Source organism: Chlorocebus sabaeus, chromosome 25 (assembly GCF_047675955.1).
Source record: "Chlorocebus sabaeus isolate Y175 chromosome 25, mChlSab1.0.hap1, whole genome shotgun sequence".
Classification (NCBI taxonomy): Eukaryota; Metazoa; Chordata; class Mammalia; order Primates; family Cercopithecidae; genus Chlorocebus; species Chlorocebus sabaeus.
Window position 1 is genome coordinate 33,535,664 of NC_132928.1, and position 16,375 is coordinate 33,552,038.

Here is a 16,375-nt window from a genome sequence, read left to right on the forward strand (position 1 = left end):
AACTTACCATAATGAAGGTTTATTTCTTACTCACGTCACTGGTCATTAGTAAACTAATGCCTCATTGAAGTAGGTGTTTTCCGGTTAGGGCTGCTTCATGCAGGTATCATGGATCCAGGCTTCTTGTACCTATGGTTCCACACGTTTTAAGGGCTCAGTTTTCTAAATCTGTCTAGCAGAGAAGTGAAATTCAGACTGTGGTGAAAATGTTCTCAATGACTTTTGCCCAGTGGTGACACACATCAATTTCATTTTCATTCCATTATTGAGAACAATCACGTCTGATGGGTAAGAGGCCTGGTCAAGAAGATCTAACAGTGTGTCAAGATGAAATAAGTGTTGGGAAATAGCTAGCCAGTTTATGCTACAAGATACATGTCTATATAATTGCATTTATGTTTTGTGATTTCCTTTTACATCAAGAAGAAGTCAGAAAGGATTATGTATGAAATTGAATGGGAGAAAATTGTGATGTGTGAAGTAGAACAGATTAGGTAAATACATCTTGAATATCACTATTATTTCTTCTTCAAATGTTTGCTATAAATCCTTAATGTTGGCTATAATTTGATATAATTTACCAGTAAATCAACTGGAATTCAAGTTGTTTTTAAGACATTTATTTACAAATTTAATTTAAAAAGACAGATATAGAACCATTTAATTCTCAATCTTGTTGGACATAAAATTTTGTAAATAGCAATTAGCTCAAATTAGGTTGTTCAGATTTGTATACTTACTCATATTTTGTCACTTTGATTTCAACTACTAAGAGGTATTAAAATATCTAACTTTGATTGTGAATTATTTCTTCCTTTAGTTTGGCCAGGTTTTCCTTGTGTATTTTGCAGCTCTGTGATTAGACACATATATGTGAATGCTTATTACAACTTCCTCATAAATGATTTTTTTCACAATCATGAAATGTTTCCCTCTGTCCCTGCTATTAACTTTTATTTTCAAGTTTATGTTGCCTGATCTTAATATAGCCATACAAGCTTTCTCATGCTTACTATTAGGATGGTACATTGCTTTACATTCTTTTATTTTAATGAATCTAGGCTTTTATTTTTTATTTTATTTATTTATTTTTTTGAGACAGAGTCTCACTCTGTCACCCAGGCTGGAGTGCAGTTGTGCAATCTCAGCTCACTGCAACCTCTGCCTCTCGGTTCAAGTAATTCTCCTGCCTCAGCCTCCGGAGTAGCTGGGATTACAGGCATGCACCATGAGGCCTGGATAACTTTTATATTTTTAGTGGAGACATGGTTTCACAATGTTGGCCAGGCTGGTCCCGAACTCCTGACCTCAAGTGATACGCCCGCCTTGGCCCCCCAAAGTGCTGGGATTACAGCCATAAGCCACCATGCCTGGCCTGTGCTTTTACTTTAAAGTGTATTTTTAAAGGCAGAAATTGTTGTGTTTTTTTTTTTTTTAATCCAGTATGACAATAATTTCCTTTTAATTTGAATAGTCCATTTGTGTTTAGTGCAATTATTCATGTGTTTGGACTGATTTCTATTATTTTGCTACTTGTTTTGTATTTCATCTCTTTTTTGTGTTATTTTTTATTTTTATTTCTGCTTTCTTTTGAATCAGTAAAGTACTTTGACATTAATGCATTATTTCACTTTCTTTTATTTGTCCTATAGCTATGTCCCTTGTATTATTTTTTATTTGCTTTTCAAGAGATTGCAATAGATATCCTCAAACTGTTAACATCTATTTAAGTTGTTATTGTGTCCCCATTTAGTGTAAAATGTGACTTAAAGAAATTTTTTTTTTTTTTTTTGAGATGAAGTCTCACTCTTTCACCCAGGCTGGAGTGCAGTGGCGCAATCTCAGCTCACTTCAACTCCCACGTCTCAAGTTCAAATGATTCTCCTATCTCAGCCTCCCAAATAGCTGGGATTACAGACGCACGCCACTATGCCTGGCTATTTTTTGTATTTTCAGTAGACCTGGGGTTTTGCCATGTTGGCCAGGCTGGTTTATAACTCCTGACCTCAGGTTGTCTGTCTGCCCAGCCTCCCAAAGTGCTGGGATTACAGGCGTGAGCCTCCATGCCCAGTCAACGTAAAGAAATTTAATAAAATTATTATCCTTCCCTTTTTTTGGTCATGTATTTTACTGTTACTTCAGACTGCCCCTCAGCTATCTCAGGTCTTTGATAAAGTTTTAATATTTTTATTTATTATTTAGATTTAATAATACTTATTAATTTTTCTCCAAGTTCATCAGTCTTTTCTTTTGTAGGTGTTTAATGCTGTTATTCCAATCCAGGCTACTTTTCGTTTCAGATCATGTACTTTTAAGTTATAGAATTTCCATCCATTTCTTCATAACTTCCCATTCTCAAGATTTCCCACTTTTTCATTCACTTTATCTATATTCTGCCTTGCAGTCCTTTGATATATTTTTAGCAACTTAAAAAACAAACAAACAAACAAACAAACAAAAACTTTGTCCCTGCTAATTCCAACATCTTTTCACCTTGGTGTCTCTTTTGATTTTTTTTTTTTCTTGATCATGCACTATATTTTTCTACTTCTTTACATAGATTGTAAGTTTTTATTGTATGTTGGACATAATGGATGACACTTGCAATATGTGAATTATGTTGTTTTTCTGTAAAAGTTATGGTGATTTGTTATGGCAGGCAGTTTAATTATGAAGCATCCTCTTGATTCTATCAGGCTCAATTTTATTTTTTATTAAGACAGATCTATTTTAGTTTTGTCCTAAGAATTGCCCTTACTCTTTAAGTGTGTAGTCTTTCAAGGTTTACCAGAGCCTCCCAATTTTATAGAGAGAGATATATATATATGTACTGAGAAAGTTATCATACCTATGTTTGGCTTCCAAACCCACAGCAGTCATTCTCAGGTAGTGCTCATGGAGTCTAGTTGTGCATATTACAGCCCAGCCTTTATTTAAAGACTCCATGCAAATGTCTGCTATTGCTCCTATGCACAGCTTTTTCCTTTTTAGACCTTGAAATCCTCGCCTCTTCTCCAAGTTTGAAACTTGCACCAGCAGTGTGGTGAGATTGTTGTCTCTTTTGGATTCGTTCTGTCTCCACTGTGCAGTGAAAAGTGCCCCCAGGCTGGAATCCAGTCCAGAAACAGGTATAAAATGATATGTTTTCCTTTTTCAAAAATCATATGCCTGCATTTTAATTTTTGTTATCTCAAATTTTTCCAGTTTCATAGCAGTTTATAGAGGGAGACATGTCTTTTTCCAGTTCCTCCATTATGATAAAAATTAGAAATCCCAGTTGAATCAACTATCGTAATAAATAATTAATAGAAGGCAAAGTCCGTTTTTCTCTTCATGTCTTGTCTTTTTTTACATCATGTAGCTCAGGTAATATTATTGTATGAATACAATGTAGAGTCCTGGGTGCTCATTTTTACAGCTAATTACAATGATTATAATTAATATATAAATACTAATCACCCTATCTAATTTTTAAAATTAAAAAAATAACAGCAATATCAACTCATCTTTAGATGCCACTTATTCAATAGGCAATCACAGCAATTGCCTTAATTAGAAAAGTTATTGGTAGAAGAAAAGACAAACAATAAAATGAAGACTACAACTTTCTGAAAACCAAGTCAACCTTTTTTTCTTTTTTCTAAAAATAACTGTGTCCTTTGATGAGTACTTCTATAGATATAATACCATGGGAAATAAATGACAAGTGTGAAAGGGAGTTTTTCAAATTCACACAGGTTCTCCTACTCTGCCAGCATGAAAATGCTATTGATAATAATAAAATGTGATTTTGTTTTCATCATATGCTTCCAAAAATCCGGTATTAATAATAAATAAATTAAACTGAATAGGATTTAATATAGGAAATCCTGAGTTATAGCCAACTGGAAACCAGAGGTCTTAGAAAATGTAAGTGCCAGTTCCAATGAAAAAGTATGTAGTATATCCTACTAGTTGTCTTTGGAGTATATATGCAGTTAATTAAAATAATTTGACTTCTAAACCCTGTACTAAATGAAAATCAGAATAGCGTACTTTAAAATCAATAGAGTATGTTAAAAAGTTTTAGTTAGCTACTAAGCTAATGAAATTTCAGTTTTGTTAAAAGAAGCATTTAAAACCATTTTTAGTGCCGTGTGCGGTGACTCACGCCTGTAATCCCAGCACTTTGGGAGGTCGAGGCCGGCAGTTCACAAGGTCAGGAGATCAAGACCACAGTGAAACCCCATCTCTACTAAAAATACAAAAAATTAACCGGGCGTGGTGGCGGGCGCCTGTAGTCCCAGCTACTCAGGAGGCTGAGGCAGGAGAATGGTGTGAACCCGGGAGGCGGAGCTTGCAGTGAGCCAAGATCATGCCACTGCACTCCAGCCTGGGCAACAGAGCGAGACTCTGTCTCAAAAAATAAATCAATAAATAAAAATTTTTTTAAAAAAACCATTTTTACTATGTTAGGAATATTATCTATTCTTAATTATTCCAAATTTATACTGTATATCTTATTAACTCCTAATTTCTTCATTTTAAGACTACACATTAATTTCACTGGTTTATTATTTGCATTCAGACACCACAAAAATTAATTAGAAGATATTTTAATGTAACTGTGATTTATTAATATTCTTATATTTATATTCTTAGGTATCTTAGAAAGGTACTTCAATGTGACTTTAAATTCTGTAAGAGTGTCTTTTTAAAATCTTCTCTACTACTTTTATTTATCACCACTTATTACACATCACAATAAATACTTATTTCATATATTTTTCATGTTGTATGTTTGCTAGTATGTATCAAGAAGAAAGAATGGAAGAGCACTCAAGCTTTCTCCAATGCTGACATTTTGAAAATGTCATAGTTTATAAGGAAATAACAAAAAACCGTATTACATGGCAGAACATTCTGACCTTTTGCTTGGAAATTGATACGAGTTCTTGGGCAAACTCTGTAAAGAAACTCAGAGGTAAAATTCAGTTACTAATAAGTAATTGAAGATTTCAAAGGTCACAGCACGAGCAACAATTTGGTCTACAAGCTAGGACATGGAATAAATTTATTTTTCAATTATCAATTTCCTCTCTAATGTTATTTCAGGGCAGCAGACATGTGAAGGCGTGTGTGTGTGTGTGTGTGTGTGTGTGTGTGTGTGTGTTTTAAGGCAGCTTTGGATATTGATTTTTAAAGCATTTTTTAAAGGTTACATTGAGATATAGTTGGCATATAACAGGTTGCGCATAATTAAAACAAACAACTTGATAAAATTTGACATACGTATATACCTGGGAAACCATCACCATGATCAAGATAATGAATGTGTACGTTACAGGCAAACTTTCCTGGTGCCTCTTTGTACTCCATTCTTCCCTATTCCAACTCCTAAGCAGTAACTGATCTACTTTCTATCACTGTGGACTATTTCACATTGTCAAGATATTTTTGTAAATTAAATCATACTGTATGTTCTTCTTAATTATCTGGCTTCTCTCAACAAAATTATGTTGAGACTCATTCATGCTGTAATATATATCAACAGAAGATTGTTATTTATTGCTGAGGAATATTTTGAATGTACATAATACAGTTTGCTTTTTCATTCACCTGGTGATGGAAAGTTCAGTAGTTTCAAAGTTTTGGCTACGATAAAGTTGTATAAATATTTGCATACAAATGAGATGGCTGGATCAGAGTAGGCATATTTTTAACTTTTAATGGAACTGCAAAATGGTTTTTTAAAGCTGTTGTAACACTTTACATGCCTCCCAGCAGTATATGAAAGTTCCAGTTCCTCAACCTCCTTGCCAGGATTTGAAATGTTCAGGTTTAAAAATACTTTTTTCAACTTTTATTTTAGAATCAGGAATAACACACGCAGGTGTGTTACAAGGATACATTGCATGATCCTGAGGTTTGGAGTACAAATGAATCTGTCACACAGGTAGTGAGCATAGTACGCAACAGGTAGTTTTTTCCAACACCTAACCCCCTCTCTCGCTCTCCCCTATTACATTCTCCAATCTCTGTTGTTCTCATTTTTATGACCATTTGTATCCAGTGTGTAGTTTGCCCTTACAAGCAAGAACATGTAGTATTTGATTTTCTGTTTCTCCATTAGTTTGCTGAGGATAATGGTTTCCAGCTGCATCCATGTTGCTGCAAATGTCACGATTTCTTTCTTTTATACGCCTACATAATATCTGATGGTATATATGTACCACATTTTCTTTATCAGATCTACTCTTGATGGGTACCTGGGTTGATTCCATGTGTTTGCTATTGTGAATAACGCTGCAATGAACATATGAGTACACATGTATTTTTGGTCAAAATTTTTTTTTCTTTGGATATATATACCCAGTAGTGGAATTGCTGAGGTGAATGTTAGTTCAACTCTCAGTTCTTCAAGAAATCTCCAAACTGCTTTCCACAGTGGCTGAATTAATTTACATTGCCACCAACAGTTCATAAGTGTTCCTTTTCTTCACAGCCTCACCATGTTATTTTTTTTTAATAATAGCTATCTGTGTTTTTAAAATAATAGCCATTCTGACTCATGTGAGAGGTGTCTCACTGTGATTTCGATTTGCATTTCTCTGATGATTGGTGATGAAGAGCATTGTTGTATGTTTAGTGGATGCTTGTATGTCTTCTTGTGAGAAGTGTCTGTTCATGTTCTTTGACACTTTGTTTTTTCCTTGTTGATTTAAGTTCCTTATATAATCTAGATAATAAGCCTTTGTTGGATGCATAGTTTGTGAATATTTTCTCCCACTCAATAGGTTGTCTGTTTACTCATTTGATAGTTTCTCTTTCTGTGCAGAAGTTCTTTAGTTTAATTACAGTCTATTGTTGCAAGAAAGGGGTTCCGACGCAGATCTCGAGAGAGGGATCTTGAATGTTGCGCAAGAAAAACTCAGGGCAAGCCTGTACAGTAAAGTGAAAGGAAGTTTATTAAGAAAGGAAAGGAATGAAAGAATGGCTACTCCCTAGACAGCGCAGCCCCAAGGGCTGCTGGTTGTTCATTTTTATGGTTATTTTTTGATAATATACTAAATGAGGGGTGGAGTATTCATGTCTCTCCCTTCTAGACCATGTAAGGTAACTTCCTGATGTTGCCATGGCATTTGTAAACACAGTAGGTCAGCTGTGTCTAAACTCCAAAGGGAGGAGGCTTCAATGAGTCTTGTCTAATCTTCCCCACTTTCTGTAAGGGCCTGAACTAATTTTTCAAGTCTTTGGAGTCCTCTTGGCTGAGAGGGGCATCCATTCAGTCAGTTGTGGGGATTAGAGATTTGTTTTTGGCTTACAGTATTGTATCCCAGCAATCTTTGCCTAGTCTAGAAATTTTAAAATTTTACATTTCACATGAAGGCATATAATCGTTTGACTTAATTATTGTATATGATGTGAGGTTTGGATCAAAGTTAATTTAAAATTTTTTATTTTGTATAAGTTATTTCAATAGTTCTTTCACAGTTTTTGAAGACTATCTTTCCCAACTAAATTGCCTTGTAGAAATCTGTTGTCCATGTATATGTGGCTCTCTAATCTCTTCCATACAACTATGTGCGTATCTTTATGTCAATACTACACCGTATGATTACTATGACTTTATGCATCTTTTGTACTTGGTCATTAGCTACTTATATCCAGATGGGTCCTCAACTTATGGTGACTTGATCTGTGAATTTTCAACTTAACTATGGGTTCATCGAGGTATTAAATGCATTTTAAACCTACAGTATGGGGTTTTATCTTGGGTTTACCAGGACACATCCTCATTATAAGTCAGGGAACCTCCGTATTTGTAATTGTTGTATCTTTTTGATATCCTGACCCTTTATCATTATAAAATATTCTTTAACTCTGGCAACATTTTTTGTTTTAAAATCCATTGCCTTTGTTTTAAAATCTATTAGTACAGCCACTCCAACTTTCTCTTGATCATAGACACTTGGGATTTAACCTCAGCATCCCGAAGCTGGGAGTAGGATAAAAATGCTAAAGTCATTATCCTCTGGAGAAGGAAATTCTCCAACTGGGCGCTAGGGTGGGGAGTGGGAGGATGAGGGAGACCTGTGTTTTTGGCTACTGCAGTCTGGAGAGGAGTCTGCTTCGCTGAGCTGGAGAGGAGGGAGGCACTGGTATAGGTTCAAATTCTGTATTATCATCCTTCTTAACCAATTTTTGCAGATTTTCTTGAATAGGTGTTTCTTCTCTTACTTGGTGCTCTTAGGATCAATTCCAGAAGGTTTAAATGATTGGATTCGTTTTTGGAAAATAATTTCTCCCAATTTCCCTGGGGATTGTGTCAGTAGAGCTCTTCATGTTATCATACCTAAAGTGAATCTCTGGAATTTCTAATGTATACATAAAATGTTGCTTTTTAAAAAGCATGAAGTAAAGATGGCAATATGTTTACATGTATTACAACTTGGTACTTACATGGGTTTCAGTTATATTATTTTCTCTGATGTTTTTATGTCTATAATATTTTATAGTTTTAAAAACTAAGAGAAAATTACTAAGAGGGTGTATATCACTGAAAGTATCATGGCACTGACTGAACTGTTTTGCATCTTTATTCCATGTGTAAGATAGATAGGTCTATCATAATCTGGCAGTATTGCTCAGATTGTGATTAATCACAATGAAGATTTATTTACGTATAACTTATCACTATTACTGCCTACTTCAGACCCCCATCGCTCATTCTGGGTCCCCATTGTTTACACAATCCAGTCCACATTTATGTGTAAATAATTTACATTTTTTATTATCAGGACCAAGTCTGCTTCTCCAGCCTTATCATCCACTGCTCTGTTTGCATGGCTTTTAGCCACTATAGAATATTTAATGTTATTCATGTGTACTACATTTTCATTTATATCTGTATTTTGTATTTTCTTTTTTTTTTTTTTTTTGAGACGGAGTCTTGCTCTGTCGCCCAGGCTGGAGTGCAGTGGCCAGATCTCGGCTCACTGCAAGCTCCGCCTCTCGGGTTCACGCCATTCTCCTGCCTCAGCCTCCCGAGTAGCTGGGACTACAGGCACCCGCCACCTCGCCCGGCTAGTTTTTTGTAATATTTAGTAGAGACGGGGTTTCACCGTGTTAGTCAGGATGGTCTCGATCTCCTGACCTCGTGATCCACCCGTCTCCACCTCCCAAAGTGCTGGGATTACAGGCTTGAGCCACCGCGCCCGGCCTGTATTTTGTATTTTCTTTGAACTGAAATTAGCATTCTCCATACTCTATCTGAAGAAATGGTAGTCATTTTCTAGGATGAGCTCATATATTATTCTCTTTGTGAATACAAATAGTAGCTAAAAATTACTGAGCTTGTGTATATGTCAAGCAAACCGCATACAATTCCAGATTTAATTTACTGTCTTTGGAAAGAAGGCAATTTTACCCTCCTAAGTGCATAAAGAACATTACAATGAGTGAATTAAATCCCAGATTTCTATGTCATAGCCAGTATGTCAATATTTCTGACATCATAGATGAGTATCTTTTCTCTAGAACATTCAGGTTTCCACCAAGTTTTCTTCAACATTTTCCTCTTCAATTGTCTCACTTCACTTTCCACACCTATTGTACTTACTTGCTACTTCCCCTCTGTTAACCAAGAATGTTCTTCATAATGCTGAGCTAAATAATGCTGACTTCATATTCTGATCACTTTGATATTTGATATTTACAAGAGGGTATAATTCATTTAATAAATTCTGAAATTATTGAGGCTTTTTTTTGTTATATTCAGCAAAAAGAATCATGAGAAAAACAGAAAAATTCTCAGGAAATATTTGTTGATGGTTCTTGTTTTAATAGATAAGTAATTATGAAGGTTTGGGACTTATTTTTACAATGTGACAGTATTTGTCTTTTTACTTAATAAAATTAAAAATTTATTCCACAGAGGCCAATAAAACATTATTAACATGGGATATATATGTGTGTATACAGTATCCAGTAAAAGTTATGCATTAAATTTTACCTGTAGTTTTAAAAGTTAGGCTTAAAATTTTATGGAAATAAATCAGATTCACATGGGTATATATGAGTAATACAAAACAGATAGCTAGAATAATTTATTTGAATTATATTGCAGTGTAAACATATTTTACTTGATTCTTCATGTATTAGTTCTGACAGATAGGAAATTTATTTCAAACCCCTGGGTTCAATTTTTCAGTCTTTTACTTTCTTCCTAATCTTTAATAAAATAATATTTTAAAAAGTCATACTAGCAAAACATGAGGTAATAGATATCATTAACCATTTATTAAAAAGGACACTTTGCTAATAATTATCCTGATGCCATTTGAAACGGCATCTTCATGTATTCTGTATCTTGCTGCAATTGATCTAGCATTAATAGATTATAATGCCCAGGAAAACTGATGTTCATTCATTTTGGTCAAGGACAAAATGTGAAACTGTGTCAAGTCATTGGAGGATTCTTTTTTTTATAAATATCCTATTCTTAAATTTTACTATGCATATCTACTTCCATTTAGGCATCCTGAATATTAACAAATCTCAATGTGTAAAGTATGCACAACAGGGATTTTTAGCACATATAATGAAGTCAGAAATTTATAGTTTATTTTTTGGTTAAATCTCTTGCCTTCCAAATTTCTTTTTTTCTGCTTTCTTCTTTTCTTCCTGAGTATTTTTAACACAAAGTTAAAATTGCTGGCATATTTCAAGCAACATTATAACCTTCAGAGAAAGAGAAACAAGAGCTGTATGCTTTTTTTTTAAAAAAAATGTAGTCTTAAATAGACAAGCATTGCCAGTAGATTATATTGCATATAATGACAATGACAGTTATTTGACATTGTGTGTGACGTGTGCATGAATGACCAATTGTGTATGTATCAAAGTAGTCATTTGAAATAAGATGGAGCAAAGCATTCTGTTATCATTTAATCATATGCTAAATTAAATGGGTATATAAAATATTTAAACATCAGAAAAATTATGTTTATTTAAATTACAACAATTTAGAACAATGCAGTTATTTTCACTTGTTTTCTTCACCATTTTCTCTTACAGTTTTCATACAGATTTCAAATATCATTTAAAAATTGATGTATCTAAATAATATAAACACAACACTTTACTGTTTTATGCAGTATATCAACTATACTCATGTCTTTCGTTTTCAAAAGCAAAACACATTTACACGTAATCTACTTGCCTTTAAAATTGATAAAAATAAAGTGAAATTATCATCATCCTTTTGTCAGAATGAAAATTCTCATTTTTAGTGGATAAATTAATAGGATCTATCATAAGAATAGCAAATGAACATAGCACTCACATATCATTGAATAACCGGTAAAAACTTACCCCAATGCAAATACTACATGGGTTTGTTTGGATGCCACTTTTTTCCTTCCTGTAGGGGGTGATTTTAAGCAAGCAAGGATAAAGTCATGAGGTGTGTTAGGTGAGGGAGTAGAAATTAGTGAAAGTGATTTTTGTCCTGAAATACCTGGAGTGTTATCAAGTAGCCCTAGCCTAACTACTCCTTTTTGATTATTTCCTTGGGTAAGCAATGCATACTTACACAACAGCATGAGAATAGCTTTCATAGAACTATGTGTGCAAAGCATTGACTGCATCAGCTTAGTTTTGCTGCTTTTTCTCATATATTATTTCTTTTGATGTTCACAAAACTGCAGGACAAGTTTTATTCTTTCAGTTTAGTAAATAAGAAACGAGCTCTCAGAAGGTGTCATATATAAGAATCAAATAGCTAATGATTGTTTTGTTAGGACTTAAATCAGAATCATATTATCCCTCATCGAATTGTCTTTTCACCATATTGCATCTATTGTGGCAAATTTAGTAAGCACTTCAAGGATGGCAGGTGATTTAAAAGCTTTTTTATCCCCCAAACAACTCTGGAGTTTAGTGTTAGAATGTCTGTTTTTCAGATGCAAAACTGTAGCTGAGATAAAATAAATTATTTGCTCAAGAAGTTAGTGGTGTTCAAAAATTGTGCATGTGTTTCAGGCTGCAAAGTCTCTATCATACATTTTTTCTGTTGCAACCATTCACTGGAAAAGTGGAAGTTTATAAAACTGAAAATTGTATAGCCCTATAAATAAGTCTTGAATTCTTTCATTAAACCTGGGCTGTGAACAGAGGCAATCACACACAGGAGTGTGGCAAAAATTTATAGGAATATATAAAATATTAATTCATTAATTAGTAATTTGACTTTAACAAGTTGAAATTTTGTCTATTACTTCATGTGCATCATAAAATATTTATTAAAGCATGAAGTAATCAATATTTAATAGGCAGCCAAATTTATCTTTCCAAGCATTACTCAATATTTTTTTCAATAAAGTGTATATTAAAAAAATTTTAAGCTCTGTCCACGTGCAGCAACTCATGCCTTTAATCTGTATATTTAAAAAATTTTAAGCTCTGTCCACGTGCAGCAACTCATGCCTTAATCTGAGCACTTTGGGAGGTCAAGGCAGGAGGGTCACTTGAGTCCAGGAGTTCAACACAAGCCCAGGCATATGGCAAAACTGTGTCTCCACTAGAAATACATAAAGTAGCTGGGCGTGGTGAGACCCTGTAGTCACAGCTACTTGGGGGTGTGAAGCAGGAGAATCGTGAACCCAGGAGGCAGAGGATGCAGTAAGCCGAGACAGCGCCACTGGACTCCAGTCTATTCTGAGTTATTAAATTAATTACATTAATTTTTAAAAAATATATATATAAAATAAATATATGCCACATATATAGTTAATATCACATATTAATTATATATATGATATGTTTATTTGTGTGCGTGTGTGTGTATATATAAAAGACTAAAATCCTCTTTGGCCACTTTTCGGAGCCATTGATAGTAATGTAGTAATGACATTTTAAAAAGAGAATGTCAGATAAATAGTGAATACAATAAAATTTGTAAGACCTACTATTCCTTTACCTAACACACACACACACACACACACACACACACACACATTTAGAACTAAAGCCGCTAAAGAATAATAGTACTTTCAGCATAGAAGTATAGCCATCCTCACCTGGTTACTTAAGTAAGGTGTCCTGTAAAGGGTTACATTATTAATATTTGAAGTCACTTTTCCAGAGGAGCTATTTTCTCCATTCAGTAGACTTAAATACATATGCACCTATTCATAGCTATAGTGGATGCTTAGGATTTAAAATGCAAAATAGATATTATTTAGAAGTTCTTGCTTGCAATTAAAAGGGTAGAAGAGAGGCTGAATCCATCTTCCCATCTTTTTGGCTCTTTCTGCTAGTAAGCAGAGTTAGGAAATTTTGAGTTTTATCTGTGACAGTATTCCATTGTTCATTCTCTGGTCTTGGTTTGTTGTATATGCAATGTCAGTGGTATATTCATGTATGTTCTTTATTTCCCGGATTGAAGATATCGTTTTGTGTCTATGAACTGATGCCTTCAGTGGTCTCAGAGGTATCTCTGGCAGGCCATTTTTTCATGATCATGGGATCATTCTAAGGTAACTTCAGCATTTCCAATAATTTAGTAACACCCAGTTCTCCATATTAGTTTTTTTTTTTTTTTTTTCCTTAGATTACTTCAAGTAGTTTGTTTCCTTCCTTGGACTGATTTTTGCTGCTATGAGTCTTGTGAGGAACTCTGTAACCTTCTAGCTTTCTTTCCTCTTACCTTTAATCTTATGTATTAACATATTAAGTACAGTGATTCTTAGAAAAAGCATGTATTATTTGCCACCTCCCAAAATTATACACAAAATTGAATTTATAAAATTTGAAGTCTAATTGCAATATCATCATTTTTATTTACTCTTTTTACCTACTAGCAATAAAGAATTCAGGGCAAAATTTAAGTGTTTGAAAAAAGAGTCTGTAATAGTTTTTATTAAATATTTTGAAAAAAGGATTTACTCTGCAAGTTTTTTTCATAGCATTTATTATCTACATTGCTGGTCCTCAATCATAATATTATGAGATGTATTACAGATTACATATAACGAATGATAAGGTGCTTAGTATTTTGATTGTGTAACTTTGCAAAATTAGAGAGGTTTCAAAGTTTTCCTCTCATTGATGCCACTCTTGCTCATTTTGTTGAAGCATTATTTTTAAAATAGTGGTGGAAGTGGAAGGCATATATCTTGAATACTAGTACTTAAGCATTATGGGCCAGCTAACTACAGAACTGTGACAGAACTCTTTGGGAACATTAAAAATGGTAATTACAAGTTAGTTTAGTACTGATATTGCCATGGCTGTAGGTTGGATTTGTGCATAGTATACATTTTTAGGTTCAAGAAATATTTATTGAGCTTCTACTCTGCAGGGTAGAGATGGTGCAGTGATGAAACAGATATAGACCTGGCCTCAAAGACAGTTTTAGCATGGATGATGGACATCAACCAGCCAAATATACAACTTGTTATATATTAAAAACTGTTACAGTTATTAACAGTTATTTGAAATTACTAGCAATTAATTAATTGTTTAATCATATGATTGGGAAATTGAAAGTCTCAAAGGTTAGGAAACATTTTCTTTATCATGGGCCATTTAAACTGAGATTTTAGAGAATGAGTAGAAAGATGATGTTGAATGAAGGAGAGGAGAGCTTTGTCCAAGCATAAGGAATAATATGTGCTCTATATAAATTCATACTGGAAAGAAATGAGGCAACTCTAACAACAAAAAGAGGACTTGTTGCTGTATTATAAAGATCACAGGAGCAGATTTAAAGAATTCAGTTATAAAAGCAATGTGGAGCTATTGGAGGTTTCAAGGAGAAGAATGACATTGTAGAGGACTACGTGCTCGCAAACGAGATGTTCCCGATAAGTCCTGCTCTTGTAAACAAAGCAGGACGTTTCTTCTCTGCAAACAGGAAGAACAAAGGAGTCAGCCGCAAACAGCAGACTGGGAACTGGTTAATGTTTAAGCATCTTGAGAAATCAGAAAGTTAGGGAAAGGTCAGAAAAACAACTCATGACATGAAAACAACTTGTGTCATAAAAACAACTTGTGTCTTGTGACGTAGTAAAATTCCACAAGCGTGTATAAAATAAAGCAGAGCGTGCTGCTCGGGATGGCCACCATGTTTGTCTTGTCCTGTGTTGTCTTGTGTGTTCATTCCTTTGTTTAGGAAACACGTGGACCCCAACATGACATAATTAGTTTTGGATTTTAGAAAGATACTTAGAATGGAAAATTGATTAGAGGAAATTTGTGGGAAGACTAATTATGTTGCCATTTTCTTAATCCAAGCAAAAGGTGATAGTAAGCTGGATGAGGGTATTGGTAGTGTGTATCAGCTGAAAGATGACAGAGAAGTGTTGTATGGATATTATTCAAAGTTCTATTACTGTAAATTTTATCAAAGAAAAAGCATCAATTTTAATCTCTAATGTGACCAAATCATATTTTTCCAGACTATTGTCATGTGCTCTAAATCAAAACAAATGAAAAGTTGAATTATTTGTGTTGTGATGTTGTTCAGCTTAGAGCTAAGATAACAATTTTCAAATTTATTTCATTTGAGAATAAAAATATTTCAAACAAAAATAACAAAATAAAGGTAGCTGGCATAATCACTAATCCTTTTTAAGTAAACAATAATGTGATTCTTGTTTGTGTAATGTGTAGGGAGAAGGAAAACCCGGCTGGGTTTTCTGATTTATTGAAACTCTTTTGAAATTCAACAAGCAGGATTAAGATTGTTGAAAGCCTAAGTTATCTAGAGAGTTTGTGTAGTCTAGCATGGAGACTTTGCTTGTCAGATGTCTCAACTATAGTGAAAGGTAACACTAGCATGACAGAAATGGTACTTGTTGAACATGTTTATAATGCCCCTGGGATGAGATGTCTAATGCAGACATAACTACACAATTCCCTTCCTGAGTTATTTGTTTCTAACATCAGCGTTTTCAGGAAACTAGACAGTTTTTCAATGTAATTTTTCTTAAAGTTCCAATTAACCACATAATTAATGAAAAATATTGAGAATATGTTTTAGCACTTTTAACTTACAAAAATCAATGTGGTGTGTTTGCTTATAGCATGTGTTTTCTTTTTATTTAGTAGCAGCTAACAACTTATATATTGTCACATTAAAATTGTTGATATCTTTACTGGAGACATTCTCAGGGTTTATCACAGTCCCTATATTTATAACATATTGCAAGAAGGCTGTTAGAGCTTAGAAATACGTTGATTGTAGCTCTCCTTATGTAGAGATTTTCATATAGATTACTAAAAGGAGTATATAGTAGTGTGTGATCTGATGTGTGATCACCATAACAACAGTAAACAAAAAAGCAATCATGAGAAGTTGAAGCAAAAAGCTGGGTTCTTAAGTTTAAGA

The 16,375-nt window shown here is 33.9% G+C and overlaps 1 long non-coding RNA gene across 1 annotated transcript in view; it reads left to right on the plus strand.

Moving 5' to 3' along the window:
• The first annotated feature begins 281 nt into the window (after positions 1 to 281).
• LOC119619771 (uncharacterized) overlaps positions 282 to 16,375 on the plus strand; it is a 40,903-nt gene continuing 24,809 nt past the window's right edge. Inside the window, exon 1 of the long non-coding RNA XR_005236241.2 lies at positions 282 to 494. This is a non-coding gene — a long non-coding RNA (uncharacterized lncRNA). The remainder of the gene's footprint in view (positions 495 to 16,375) is intronic.